The following is a 14,320-nucleotide window of genomic DNA, read 5'->3' on the forward strand; positions in this document are numbered from 1 at the left end:
TGAAGTTAAGCCATATTCATAGCAATGTTGAAGATTCTCAGAAATCAGGAGCATTTGATTTCTACCCATCAGTACTACATAACTGCCATCAGCTGACTTGTATAACGTAACACGTGAACTGTGATTGGTCCTTGAAAGAAGCTGGGGAGTGGGGCGGTGGGCTATCATCTTGACTCCTTCTAACTCACTGTGGGAGCTGGAGCAGATCATGTGACCACTCTGTCTTTCACTGGGCAAAGGGGGATAATTGGGCACAGATCTTTCTATTTGTGATGATTAAACAAGGTGGTTTGGTATGCAAAGCACAGGTTTGGGAGTCAGAGCCTCGGGTTTGAATTTGAGCATGGCCACGCAATAACTCGGTGATCACGTACGTAATTTAAAATCTTTCTGGAATTCATTTTTTAGGTTTGTAAAATGAGATTATAGAGTTAACCTTATGATGTTGTTGGAACAATTGGAGATCGTGTGATAAAGTGCCTACCATGTCACCTGGTGCACAGAAGTAAATAGAAGCTATTATTAGTACACGAAACCAGTTTGGAAATGTACTTTTCTGACGTAATGTAACGTAGGATTACTGTTTGAAAGTTAGATGACGGTAGTTTGCATTTCCCGCGATCGGAAGCCAAGACGTAAATGCACGCTACCTAAAAGAAAGCTTGAAGAGGGGCAATAATTTGGAATTCATCTTCTTAAAATAAAAAAATTGGACCATTACTGGAAAGTTTTGGGGAAATCATTTTTTTAATATTTGAAAATTTTTCCATTTAACGAATTGATGAATTTCAAAGCAATTGTTGTTTTGTTTTGTTTTTATACAAGCCTGCCACTGTGAGCTCCTCTTACTGTATTTGAGCTGTTTGTGCTGCCTGAGTTTTGTGTCTTAGGATAATTTCCCTTCATTTCCTTAGTGTTTTCATTCCTCAATTGTGTTGGAGGGAAGATGAATGGTAGGAACCAGAACACACTTTGACCTCCTTTTCCAGTTCGTAAACGGCAGTTGGTAGGCTTTTGGAATAATGGCGCATTTCCAAAAATAAAAGGTGATGCGAATTATCACAGAGGTGAGAGGCAAGAAATCTGTACTTGGAGGCTGACGCTAGAATGAATGTAACCCTGGGAGTTCCCTGATGGCCCGGTAGTTGAGACTCCGAACTTTCACTGCCAGGGCCCGGGTTCAATCCCTGGTCGGGAAATTGAGATCCCGCAAGGCTCGTGGTACAGCCAAAAAAAAAAAAAGAATAAACGTAACCCCTCATACTCAACAACTTGCATTCTGTGAAGGCAGGAGTTCTCAACCTTGGCTGTCCACTGAAACCACCTGGGAGCTTTCTGCACTCCTGCCGCCTAGGTTACATCCCAGACCAGTAAGTCAGAATCTCTGGGGGTGGAACCCAGGCATCAGTGTTTTTTAAAGCTCCCTAGGTGATTCCAATGGGCAGCGAACACTACAGTGAATTCTAGGTGATTTGCAGATATTATCTGATTCCTTTCTTAACACCTCCAGGGTAGGAAAGTATCTTTGTAGCAAGAATTATTGTTAGAAAGAGTGAAGTACAGAGAGGCTGACTTTTTGCCTTAATTCCTTGAAGCTGGGGTGGCCAATGGAAATGCCTACAGGGGTCTGGCAGGTGACCTGATGCGTGAAGCAGGCTGGCGGCCACTGGGGAGACTCCAGGAGTGTGTGGCTGGCAAAAGGTGGGCAGCTGCTGCCTGGCTCCAGCGCAGTGTTGCCAACTGGCTGGTTTCCCTAGTTCTTCCAATTTCCAATTTTCCAGGAAAAGATAGAATTAAAAAAAGAAAGAAATCGCCCAATTTTTATGTGTTGGCAACGAATTCAGGATTGTTTAAAGCATGGTGCCGGCCAAACAAAACATGATTGCCAGCAGTTCCCAGCCTTTGCTTCAAGAGTGTTACGGACCAGCTTAAACATCTCAGCCAACTTTTTAGAGATTTTCACTTCCCTATTCTGGATGTAAGCTGCTTTCTGTCTCTCCTCCAAGACTGCTTTTACATGTATTTTCCTCCCCATTCCCAAGCAATCCTCTGAACTTGCATCAGACACTTTTCCTCGTTTTTTTCACCCCTGCAGGCATCCCTTATTTCAAGCTTCACATATGTGGCTTAGAAATCGTATGCTCCTTTTAAAATTAATTAGGGCTTGTTAAACTTTATTTTTATTATGTGTCAGAATCTTCTTCCTGTGATAAAATATTTAGAAGTCCACATTTAATTTGATTATCTAGAAAATGTCAATACTGGGAGTAGAGCCTTACTGGGTACATGAGGAACAAGGGTGAGAAGGGTTCATTCACAGACCTGGCCAGGCTCCTGCCTGCTGAGTTGCAGATCCTACACAGGAAGGTGCGGACGTATTACAGTGATTCCCAGGCTTCTACTTGTACCAGAAATCCTTGCGTAGGTGGGCTCACCTGCTGGTTCCCAGGGCCTCCCCCAGAGATTCTGATTCATGGAACTTCCAATGGGACTCGGGGACCTGCATTTTAAAACAAGTTCACCAGGAGACTTGGTTGTGCTGTTTCACAGACCGAATTTTGAGAAACAGTGATTTAGGGGAGGTGTTTGTGGCTTCTGTGTCTCCTATCATTGAAGAAGGGTTTATAGCCATTTGGGCCCACTGATCAATACAGCTGATCACTCAGGACACAATATAAAGTTCTCATGCACAGAGAAGCTGACTTAGGCTATCCCTACGTGATTAGGGTGCTTTCACCATGAACGGGCTTTTATGGTTTCAATCACGGGGTTAAAAAAGGCGCTCTATTCTTTTGATATAAATTGCTTTGTGTATTTTATAAACAGTACCTGTGTAGTAATATCCTGTTTATCGATGTCGTGGTACAGCTGACTCAAGTTTATTCTTTTAAGTTGCACCTCTTTTTTTGCTCTATTTCAGCCATTTACACGGAACTCTCTTTTTTCACATCTTTATTGGAGTGCGGATGCTTTGCAGAGTTGTGTTGCTTTCTGCTGTGCAGCAGGGGGTATCGGCTATACGTAGATGTGTATACCCACATCCCCTCCATCTTGAGCTTTCTCTTAATTTAGTATACCTTTCCCTGCTTTTGCAAACAGAATGTACTGAAGATAATGAAATCATTTCAGGGTCATCATTTATGTTTTGAATTCTTTCAGGTGCTATTTAGGTTTGTTAAAGCCCCTCCACTGAATGGCTCTGCTCTTCTGAGTTTTGCCATGTTTTTCATAGTTTCTTCTTTTCCGTCCCTGTTCCCTGTTGTTTCTCTCTTCCTTACCTCTGCCCGTCTCTAGGAACTTTGCCCTCCCTTACTGTATGGAGTCGGGAAATGCTGTACTTGCGTACTGTATGTCAAGTAACAGTAAACAGGAGCTGAGTGAGTCTCTGGGAGGCTTCCTTCAGCAGTGAAATGGTTGAACGTTGCTGCACTGACTTGGTGACGTTATTTTAGTGGCTCTGCTACTTCCTCTAACTTATCCTGATCCTTGACTGCAGTTGTCAGATCTGTGACCTCAAGATAACTGAGATATTGCTACAAATGATTTACTTAAATCTGTAAGCTGTTGTCTCCCCAGTTGTGTTAGTGTTTCTATATGTCCTGTCCTATAATGCGAAACGTAAGTAGATTACAAATGAACATTTCTGTGCCAAGTTTCTTTGCAGGATAAAGTGTTTTTGATTCAGTGTTATTGTGATTTAGAGCTATAAATTAGTTGTATACCTGTGAAATTCAATCCTATCATCATTCTGAAATAAAGTTTCACAACTAATTAAAAAAAGAAAAGTAGGCTGGTGCAGGACTAGATTTGTTCCTCTAAAGAGAATAAGTATACTTAGAATCCTGATTTTTTTATTAAATTATATCTTTTTTAATTAATTAATTTATTTATATTTTGGCTGCGTTGGGTCTTCGTTGCTGCGCACAGGTTTTCTCTAGTTGCGGTGAGTGGGGGCTACGCTTCTTGCGGTACGCGGGCTTCTCATTGCGGTGGCTTCTCATGTTGCAGAGCACGGGCTCTAGGCACACGGGCTTCAGTAGGTGCGGCATGTGGGCTCAGTAGTTGTGGCTTGTGGGCTGTAGAGCGCAGCCTCAGCAGTTGTGGTGCACAGGCTTCGTTGCTCCGCAGCATGTGGGATCTTCCCGGACCAGGGATCGAACCCTTGTCCCCTGCATTGGCAGGCGGATTCTTAACCACTGCGCCACGAGGGGAGCCCTAGAATGCTGAATTTGATAACACATGGTGTGAATTTACTTGCCTTTAAGTGATCTGTATTTGCTTTTTTTTAAAATTGAAGTATAGTTGATTTACAATGTTGTATTAGTTTCTGGTGTACAACAAAGTAATTCAGTTATATATAGACATACATGTATGCACATATACATATATATCTTTTCATATTCTTTTCCAATGGTTTATTACAGCATATTGAATATAGTTCCCTGTGCTATACAGTAGGACCTTGTTATCTGTTTTATATACAGTAGTTTGTATCTGCTAATCCCAAACTCCTAATTTATCCCTCCCCCATCCCCTTTCCCCTTCAGTAACCATAAATTTGTTTTCTATGTCTGAGTCTGTTTTTGATTGTAAATAAGTTCATTTGTATCATATTTTAGATTCCACATATAAGTGATATTATATGCTATTTGTCTTTCTCTGTCTGACTTCACTTAACTATGATAATCTCTAGGTCCATTCATGTTGCTGCAAATGGCATCTTCATTCTTTTTTGTGGCTGAGTAGCATTCCACTGTGTATATATACCACACCTTCTTCATCCATTTCTCTGTTGACGGACATTTAGGTTGCTTTCATATCTTGGCTATTGTAAATAGTGCTGCTATGAACATTGGGATGCATGTATCTTTTCAAATTAGAGTTTTCTGCAGATACATGCCCAGGCGTGGGATTGCAAGATCATATGGTAACTCTATTTAGTTTTTTAAAGAACCTCCATACTGTTTTCCATAGTGGATGCACCAGTTTACATTCCCACCAACAGTGCAGGAGGGCTCCCTTTTCTCCACACCCTCTCCAGCATTTGTTATTTGTAGACTTTTTGATGATGGCCGTTCTGACTGGTGTGAGGTGACACCTCACTGTGGTTTTGATTTGCATCTCTCTAATGATTAGTGACATTGAGCATCTTTTCATGTGCCTGTTGTCCATCTGTATGTCTTCTTTGGAGAAATGTCTATTTAGGTCTTCTGCCCATTTTTTTATTGGGTTGTTTGCTTTTTATTGAGATATATAAGCTGTTTGTATATTTTGGAAATTAAGCCCTCATTGGTTGCATCGTTTGGAAATATTTTCTCCCATTCCATAGCTTGTCTTTTCATTTTGTTTATGGTTTCCTTTGCTGTGCAAAAGCTTAAAGGTTTGATTAGGTCCCATTTAGTTTTGGTTTTGTTTGTTTGACGGTTTGCTTTTATTTCTTTTGCCTTGGAGACTGACCTAAGAAAACATTGCTACAATTTATGTCAGAAAATGTTTTGCCTATGTTCTCTTCTAGGAGTTCTATGGTGTCACGTCTTATATTTAAGTCTTTAAGCCATTTTGAGTTTTATTTTTGTGTATGGTATGTTCTAACTTCATTGATTTACATGTGACTGTCCAGCTTTCCCAGCACCACTTGCTGAAGAGACTGTCTTTTCTCCATTGTATTTTCTTGCCCACTTTGTTGAAGGTTAATTGGCCGTAGGTGTGTGGGTTTATTTCTGGGCTCTCTATTCTGTTCCATTGAGCCACATGTCTGTTTTTGTGCCAATCTCACACTGTTTTGATTACTGTCGTTTTGTAGTATTGTCTGAAGTCTGGGAGGGTTATGCCTCCACCTTTGTTCTTTTTCCTGAGGATTGCTTTGGCAATTCTTTTATGGTTCCATATAAATTTTAGGATTATTTGTTACAGTTCTGTGAAAAATGTCATGGGTAATTTGATAGGGATCACATTAAGTCTATAGATTGCTTTGGGTTGTATGGCCATTTTAATAATGTTCTTCCAATCCAAGAGCATGGGATATCTTTCCATTTCTTTGAATCATCTTCAATTTCCTTTATCAGTCTTTTTCTTTTGCTCAGCATATGAGTCTTTCACCTCCTTGGTCAGGTTAATTCTTAAGTATTTTTTTATGCAATGTTAAAGGAGAATTTTTTTAACTTTCTCTTTCTGATATTTTATTGTTAGTGTAAAGAAATGCAACAGATTTCTGTATGTTAATCTTGTATACTGCTACCTTGCTGAATTCGTTTATTAGTTCTAGTAGTTTTGGGGTGGAGTCTTTAGGGTTTTCTATATATATGGTATCATGTCATCTGCATAAAATCACAATTTTACCTCTTCCCTTCCAATTTGGATACCTTTTTATTTCTTCTTGTTGTCTGATTGCTGTGGCTAGGACTTTCAATACTATGTTGAGTAGAAGTAGTGAGAATAGGCATCCTTGTCTTGTTCCAGAAGTTAACAGGAAGGCTTTTGGCTTTTCACCACTGAGTATTATGTTGGCTGTGGGTTTGTCATAAACAGCTTTTTATTATGTTGAGATATGTTCCCTCTATACCCACTTTTGGTAAGAGGTTTTTTTTTTTTTATCATGAGTGGATGTTGAATTTTATCAAATGCTTTTTCTGCATCTGTTGAGATGATCATGTGTTTTTTTAATTTCTTTTGTTGATGTGGTGTAGGTTGAACCATCCCTGTGACCCTAGAATGAATCCAACTTGATTGTGGTCTATGATCTTTTTTATGTGTTGTTGGATTCGGTTCGCTAATATTTTGTTGAAAATTATTGCATCTGTACTCATCAAAGATACTGACCTGTAATTTTCTATTTTGGTAGCATCTTTGTCTGGTTTTGGAATCAGGGTGGTGGTGCTTTCATAGAACGAGTTTGGGAGTGTTCCCTCCTCTTCAGTCTTCTGGAAGAGTTTGAGAAGGATGGGTATAAGTTCTTCTTTTATGTTTGGTAGAATTCACCAGTGAAGCCATCTGGTCCTGAACTTTTGTTTCCAGGGAGTTTGTTGTTTTGTTTTTTACAGATTCTATTTCACGTCTAGTAATTGGTCTGTTCAAACTATTTCTTCTTGATTCAGTTTGGGTTTCTAAAAACGTGTCTATTTTCTCTAAGTTGTCCAGTTTGATAGCATATAATTGTTCACAGTACTCTGATGGGGTTTTTCCCCTGGAGTATCAGTTATTATTTCTCCTCTTTCATTTCATATTTTGTTTCTTTGAGTCCTCTCTCTTTTCTTCATGGTGAGCCTGGCCAGGGGTTGTCAATTTTGTCTACCCTTTCAAAGAACCAGCTCTTGGTTTTATCTTTTTTTTTACTATTATTGTTTTAATACTTATATCCTCTCTGATCTTTATTATTTCCTTCCTTCTGCTGACATTAGATTTTGCTTGTTTTTCTTATTCCAATTCTTTTAAGTGGTAGTTTAGGCTCTTTGAGATTTTTCGAGGAAGGCCTGAATCGCTATGAATGCTTCCAAGGACTGCCCTTGCAGCATCCCATAGACTTTGTATAGTAGTGTTTTGTCATTTATATCAAGTTTTTTTTGTTCTGTTTTGTTTTGTTTTGTGGTGCCAGGGCCTCTCACTGTTGTGGCCTCTCCCGTTGCGGAGCACAGGCTCCGGACGCGCAGGCTCAGCGGCCATGGCTCACGGGCCCAGCCGCTCCGTGGCATGTGGGATCTTCCCGGACCGGGGCACGAACCCGTGTCCCCTGCATCGGCAGGCGGACTCTCAACCACTGCGCCACCAGGGAAGCCCTATCAAGGTATTTTTAAATTTCCTCTTTGATTTGCTTATTGACCCATAAAATTCTTCATCTTATAGATGAGAAAGCTGGGGCTCACTGTGAAATGGTTTAGCTCAAACCAGCTGCTGATGTAGAGGGAGAACACAGCCCCAGCACCTGAGACCCTCAAATTCTCCACATGGTTCCTGCACTGGCGCTTCTCAAAATGTGTTCCCTCTCTGTTTTGGGGAGGCAGGGCCAGCAGTAAACCTGCACAGCCTTGCCCCAATTCTCCTGTTCTCTGCCCTAATATAGCCCACAGAGGCCTCCATTTCCCTGGTTCACTACATTGAGAACATCATGCTGATGGGATCTGCTGAGCAGGAAGTAGCCAGGTCTTCAGAGGCTTTCAAAACACATGAAAATGACAGAGAAGAGAACCGCCACAAGCACTCAGGGCCCCGTCCTCAGTGAAGGGTCTGGGACACAGTGGTCTGGAGTAGGTGGAGATCTCTCCCCCAGGGTGAAAGACAAGTTACTGGTGGAAGGGGTGGAAGGAGGAATTTGTACATATCTATGAGGGCCTCACAACCAGGATTACAGAAACGAGGATGTCATGACTTGGCATATCTTCTGTTGCTGTGTTTTAGGGATGTATTTGTTTTTATGTGCTAACCATCCTCTTTTCTTCCCATCATTACTTTATACACAATTGTCAGACGTTTAGTTTACGATTTAGCCTTTAGGGACTAGAATGTTCAGCAGCGCTGTGACTGAATTTCATAAGTGATGTATATACAAATCAGTTATGCATTCAGTGACCCTTAAAACTGTGCATCCCCTCATTTTTAGGAAAAGAGTGAGAATTTATTTGGAAGAAGCATAGCTGTATCTTGTCAGATAGGAACATAAAGTTGTTTGTTGTGTATAAAATTACAATGTGTGGAGCAGGTGCATATGGAAGCTGAGTTGTGGAAGGAGGACACTGTGCAGTTTTCAATTTGTTGCCTCCAGTTCCAAGTTCACCCATTGTTACCTGCTCCGCGGAGAGGAATCTGGACCTCTTAAGCATTTTCCCTTTCCCACATGGCACGATGTTAAGTGTTGCCAGGAGAGGGCGCTGGAGAGACACTGCGGGAGGAAAGGGCTCTTCCTAGACGTGATGGGTTGCTCACCAGGCTTCTCCAGCACGCCCCCGAGTGGCCGGCTGCTGCAGTGCATGGCAGTCAGCCGCATCCAGAGGCTTCCCCCGACCTCCGCCCCACCCCACAGGGCAGTTTTGTAACAGCGTGCCTCCTGTGAGACCCTCCCAGCGCCAGCTTTCCCTGGCACCCTGGGAGGGGCAGGTGTCCAGTGAGTCCTCCAGCATGGCACTGCAGCGCTGATGCCATCTGCTGAACCATGGCCATGCCCTCCCAACAAAGTCTGGATCTCAGCCCTGTTGGGGTCCAGGGTGTGAGGGTCTCCTGGGTGCTCTACCTCAGCCCCAGGGGGAGGAGCTAGTCCTTACAGCTGCTCTTCCTGCATTCTGTAGACATCTCTGAACTTCTAACTTATTTCTCACTAACAACTTAAGGCAAATCCAAAGTGCCTTCAAGGAGGGGGGCACCTGGCAGCCATCTCAGGACTGCCCTCCCTCCACAGCCCCTCTTCTACCTTTCTGCCCCTCCTCCCATGCCCCCCATTTCCGTCCTTTCCTCTCTGTCCCCCTGTTCTCCCTCCCCCTCTTCCTTGCCTTATCACCGTCCTCCCACCACCTTTGAAAAATAAACAGTCCAACTTTTCTGCACTTGAGACGAAGGTTGCATGAAATCCCTTAGTGCCTGGCAGAGGGCTCCCTTCTTTCCCTGTGATGTCACACGGGGAAGGGGTGGGCAGAGGGCACCAGGCGGCCACCAAGGGCCCTCATGGTCACCCCCCCAGCCCGGAGGCCCACACAGCACTGGCCTCCCTTCAGGCACTTCCTGCCGTCTTGCTCTCCACAACTCCTTCAGTGACTGTGGATTGAAAAAGGTGCACAGAAGAGTCTATGGAAAAACTGAGACACAAGAAGACGCCCCAAGGCACGGAGGGGCTGGAAACTTCCTTCTGGAACCAGAGTTCATTGTTCCCCCCACCCCGCCCCTGTGGGAGTGAGGAAATTGGCAGAACGCGGGGCGGTCAGTGTGCCCCCTACTGGCCAGTTGTATGTATGGACGTAGAGAAACACGCACATTGTATGTTACATGATAGCGTGAGTTATATGTTATTAGGTGGCACTTGGTAACAGATTGCAGGATACGCTGTGCCTGTCCATCAACCAGGGGCTGTTGGGTGGATTACAGGAGACCCACACGTTGGACTGCAAGGCAGCCATTTAAAGAAAGGGCTAGATCTGTGTACTAGCATGGAAGCGTGTCTGTGATGCACTGATGAGGAAACAGAAACGGCCTGTAAAAGCAGATGTAAACATGACATTTTCTATTAAACCTGGAGGGGTTAAGCCCCACCTCGTTAAAAATCATAATCTCAAGGACGAAGGTGCTGAGGAGCAGACGCCATCACTTTCAACCTAGGCTCTGGTGATATTTGACTACAGTGTGCACACGAGCATTCTGTAACAGAACTGAGGTATTTCCAGTCTGGAAAATGAATATATGAAACACAAACAGACTTAAGGTTGGTCAAGTCCCCTCCCCAGGCCTCAGTTTTCTCATCTGTAAAATGGGGATGACCTTCTCTTCCTCTCGTAGTTTTATCTATGTAACAAAGATTTGTAGAAACAGTTTCTCTGTGCCAGGTACCACTCTAAGCACTTTCTACATATTAACTAAATCAATCTTTATAACAAGCTAATGAGGGAGGGACTATTATTATCCCCATTTTATAGATGGAGGAACTGAGGCACAGAGAGGTTGAGGAAATTAGCCAAGCTCACCCAGCTAATAAATGGCAGAGCTGGGATTTGAACTCAAGAAGTCAGGCTCCTGGGCCTGGCTTCTGAGGTACCATACAACGTAGCAAAGCGTCAGTGAGAATGTATGTGAAGTGCATTCCGCATAACATGTGTCAGTGATATTTGTGGAAGGTGACAATGCTTCTCAGATCTTCCTAAAGTGTGTGCTCCCCACAAACTCCTAGAATGGCCCCTGGCTCAGAAAAGCACACAGGACCCAACTGCTGAATTAATGAATGTGTGAATGAATGAATCCACAGAAATGTGGATTAAAACCTTGCTTTTCTAAGCAGTTTTCTGCATGGCAGCATCTAGCCCACGAGTTGCCACATAGTAGGGCTAGAGATGCAGAGAGGAATAGTGAGGTGAACAGCATCTGGCACACAGTAGGCCGGCAGGAAATGACGGATGAATTACAGCAGGATGGTTTTCCTTCTGTTTCCTACAGCCCCATCCTGACTCCCACTCGCCTGGGAGCTTCAAGCGGGCAGGGACCCCGGCACCCAGCCCAGGGCCTGGCACACAGTAGGCGCTCAGGAAAGGTTGAAGAACACGTGGCTGAGGAGAGAGGGGCCTGCAGGACCAGAGGGGGTCAGAGCTGGGCGAGCCTCAGTCCTGAGAGCTCAGGCAGGATGACCGCAAGGGGCCAGCCCACCGCCTCCGTGGGCAGCTCAGGATGGCGACTGGCTGCGCCTTGGGTGAGAGACAGGAGGGTCTGCCTCTGGAGGGGAGAAAAGTGGAGAGGAAGGCAGCTGCGGGGCGGCCAGAGCCCCAGGCAGGCGGGGCCCAGGAGGAAGCCCGCCGGCCTCAACTGCGGGTCTGAAGCCAGGAAGAGCTTCCCCGCACCACGTCTTCTGGGGGGACCTCCTCCTGGTTCCCTCCAGCAAAAAGTATCCTGACCTCAAGGAAAAGGCTCCTGAAGGAAAATACATGCGGGCTCCCCGCAAAGTCCTCCTTCCACCCCGCAAAGCTCCCACGTCCACCCTATAAGTAATCCCACGCCGGGAAGAGTGTCCCTGCCTTGAACCCCCAGAGGCAGAATTAACAATCCAGCTTCCTTCTCCCTGTCTGCCCAGGCCCCACCAACCCCTCCTGAAACCTGGTCCCTTGCAGCCCCTTCCACCTCCTGCCCTCCCGGGGAGGAGCCTCCCATCACTCATCCTCGGAAACGTCCCTGTGCTTGCTGAGAACGTGGGTCTCTAACTGTGCGGTTCTAGGTGTGTCCATCAGAGCTGGACCGTTAGTCGTGTGGTTCCACTCGTCTGCGTTCTCACCTCCTTGTTACACAGCTGTCAACTGCTGAGAGAGGCCTGTCAAAATCTTCTGCTGTCATTGTGAATTGGGGATATGATAAGTGCGCCCAAGTTTGAAATTATTATACCTTCCAGTGAATTAATTAAGTCTTTGGACATTATATCGTAAGCCTCTTCATTTCTGACAGCGCTCTTTGCCGGAAAGTCTTTTTGGTCAGATATTAATACAGTCTTACATGCTTGTTCTTAGTATTTTACCTTTGCACTTGTAGTCTTTCTGTGCCCTTATAGTTTTAGCTGCATCTTTTACAGACGGTGTATTGCTGATGATTATTTTTATTTCTGTTGTTAATCCAACATGACACGGCTTCTTCTCGCTATTACTGATATACTTAGATTTACTGTGATTGCTGATATATTTGAATCTAGATCTACCATCTTCTTTTTGCACGATTTTTCATGTTTTTTCTATGCATTTCTTATTTTCTTCCCTTTTCGGCCTTCTGCTGGACTGAGTTTTCTCTATCTCCCCTTTTATTTCTCATGTTGGAAGCTGTACATTCTGGCCCTATTATTTTAATGTCGACAATGACATTTAAATTTTTCCCCTTGGCTTCAAGCTAATTGTGGGTAACTGAGTTAATCAATATCTATACCTTCCTCTCCAGCAATACAAGGACTTAGATCACTTTTATTCAGATTATCCTGTGAGAGGATTTATTTCCACATGGTTTTATAACCTCAAAAACACTCATTGTTATTGTTGTCTTCTATAAATTGTGCACTTTGTTTCACCCACATATTTACCAATTTCCCTTCCCCACTTCTTCCCGTGGTCCATGCTTCCTCCTGCATTTGGCTTCCTTCTTCCTAAAGCATGTGTCTCAGCAGTTATTTCAGCAGGGCAGGTGATGATTAAAGCTCCTTTTGAACACAAAATATTTATTTATTTATTTGGCTGTGCCAGGTCTTAATTGCAACACGGGATCTTCGATCTTTGTTGCAACATGTGGGATCTTTTTCGCTGCAGCACAAGGGATCTAGTTCCCTGACCAGGGACCGAACCCTGGCCCCTTGCACTGGGAGTGCAGCGTCTTAGCCACCGGACCACCAGGGAAGTCCCAAAGCTGTTCTTTTGTCTAGTTGAAACTGTCTACTTCAGCTCTCATTGTTGACTGATAGTTTCACTGGGTATAGAATTCCAGGTTGTCAGTTACTGTGTTCTTGGCACTTTGAGGACGGTGACGTTTATCTTCTATTGTTGCCGTGGAGATGTGTGATGTCAGGCCTTCCCTGGAATCTTTCCTTCAATTGATTGTGATATTTTCTTTGCCTCTGTGTTCTGCAGTCACATTATGTCATGGATTTCTTTTTACTTATCCTGCTTGCTTTTTATATATGATCCAAAATTTTTAGGTATTTTGTAAATGCAGGGGTTTCTGGTTTGGTAGTTCACAGTATAGCGGCGGGGGCAGGGGGTTGGGGGGAAAGCCGAAATCACTCTTGGAGGTGCAAGTGTGTCCCCAGCACTGCCTGGCCCCTGGCCATGTGCAGGTGTGGCAGGAGAGGGACGGAGTCAGAAAATTCCAGGCCTCAGCTCTCAAATGAGCCTGGCCTTCAGCTAGCCCTCTGGGTGCAGGCCATCGGGGTGGGAATAATTGGCACAAGTAAGTAAGATAACTCAGCAATGTTCCTTTGGAAGGGGATCTCCATGACTGAGAGCGGAGAGAGGGGTGAACTCCTGCCACGTGCCAGGGCTGGTCCAGGTGCTGAGAGAACAGGGACAGATGAGGGGAGAACCCCCTTTGGGGAGCTCACAGTGCAACAAGGCCAGGGCCTCTCTAATGTAACATCAGGGTCGGGGGAAGCTGAGACTCCCCAGTGCTCCCCCAGTTGTTAGCAAACATGTAGCCACGTGGCAGGAACCTGGTGCACAGGCTGCCTCTCAGCAGCAATGATGCACCCGTGCGACACTTCAGAGCTTGCAAATTGCTTTCATCCTCACAGCAGTCTGTTGAGCCCCTCCACTTAAAGACGGGGAAGCTGAGGCTCAGAGGGCGAATAGGCTAACTAACTTCTCTGTGCCTCGGTTTCTTCATCTGTCAGATGGGATAATACTGGTACCAATCTCTTCCGGCTGGTATGAGAATGCAGTGAGTTGATATCTATGAAGCGCTTTCAGTAGAGCAGGAGTTAATAGTAAAGGAAGGTGCCACATAAGTGTTAGTGATGAATATTCCCCACATCAGCCCAGAATCCACCCCTCCCCACTGCCCTTCACCCCCTCTACCGCAGTGCCCTGTCATAGTTTTCTTCGTAGCCCTTGCCCCTGTGTGAAATCACACGTTCACTTACCTGTGCACCTGTTTAGTGTGTCTCCCACAGGCATCA

This window comes from Leucopleurus acutus (assembly GCF_964270905.1).
Source record: "Leucopleurus acutus genome assembly, chromosome: 13".
Lineage (NCBI taxonomy): Eukaryota > Metazoa > Chordata > Mammalia > Artiodactyla > Delphinidae > Leucopleurus > Leucopleurus acutus.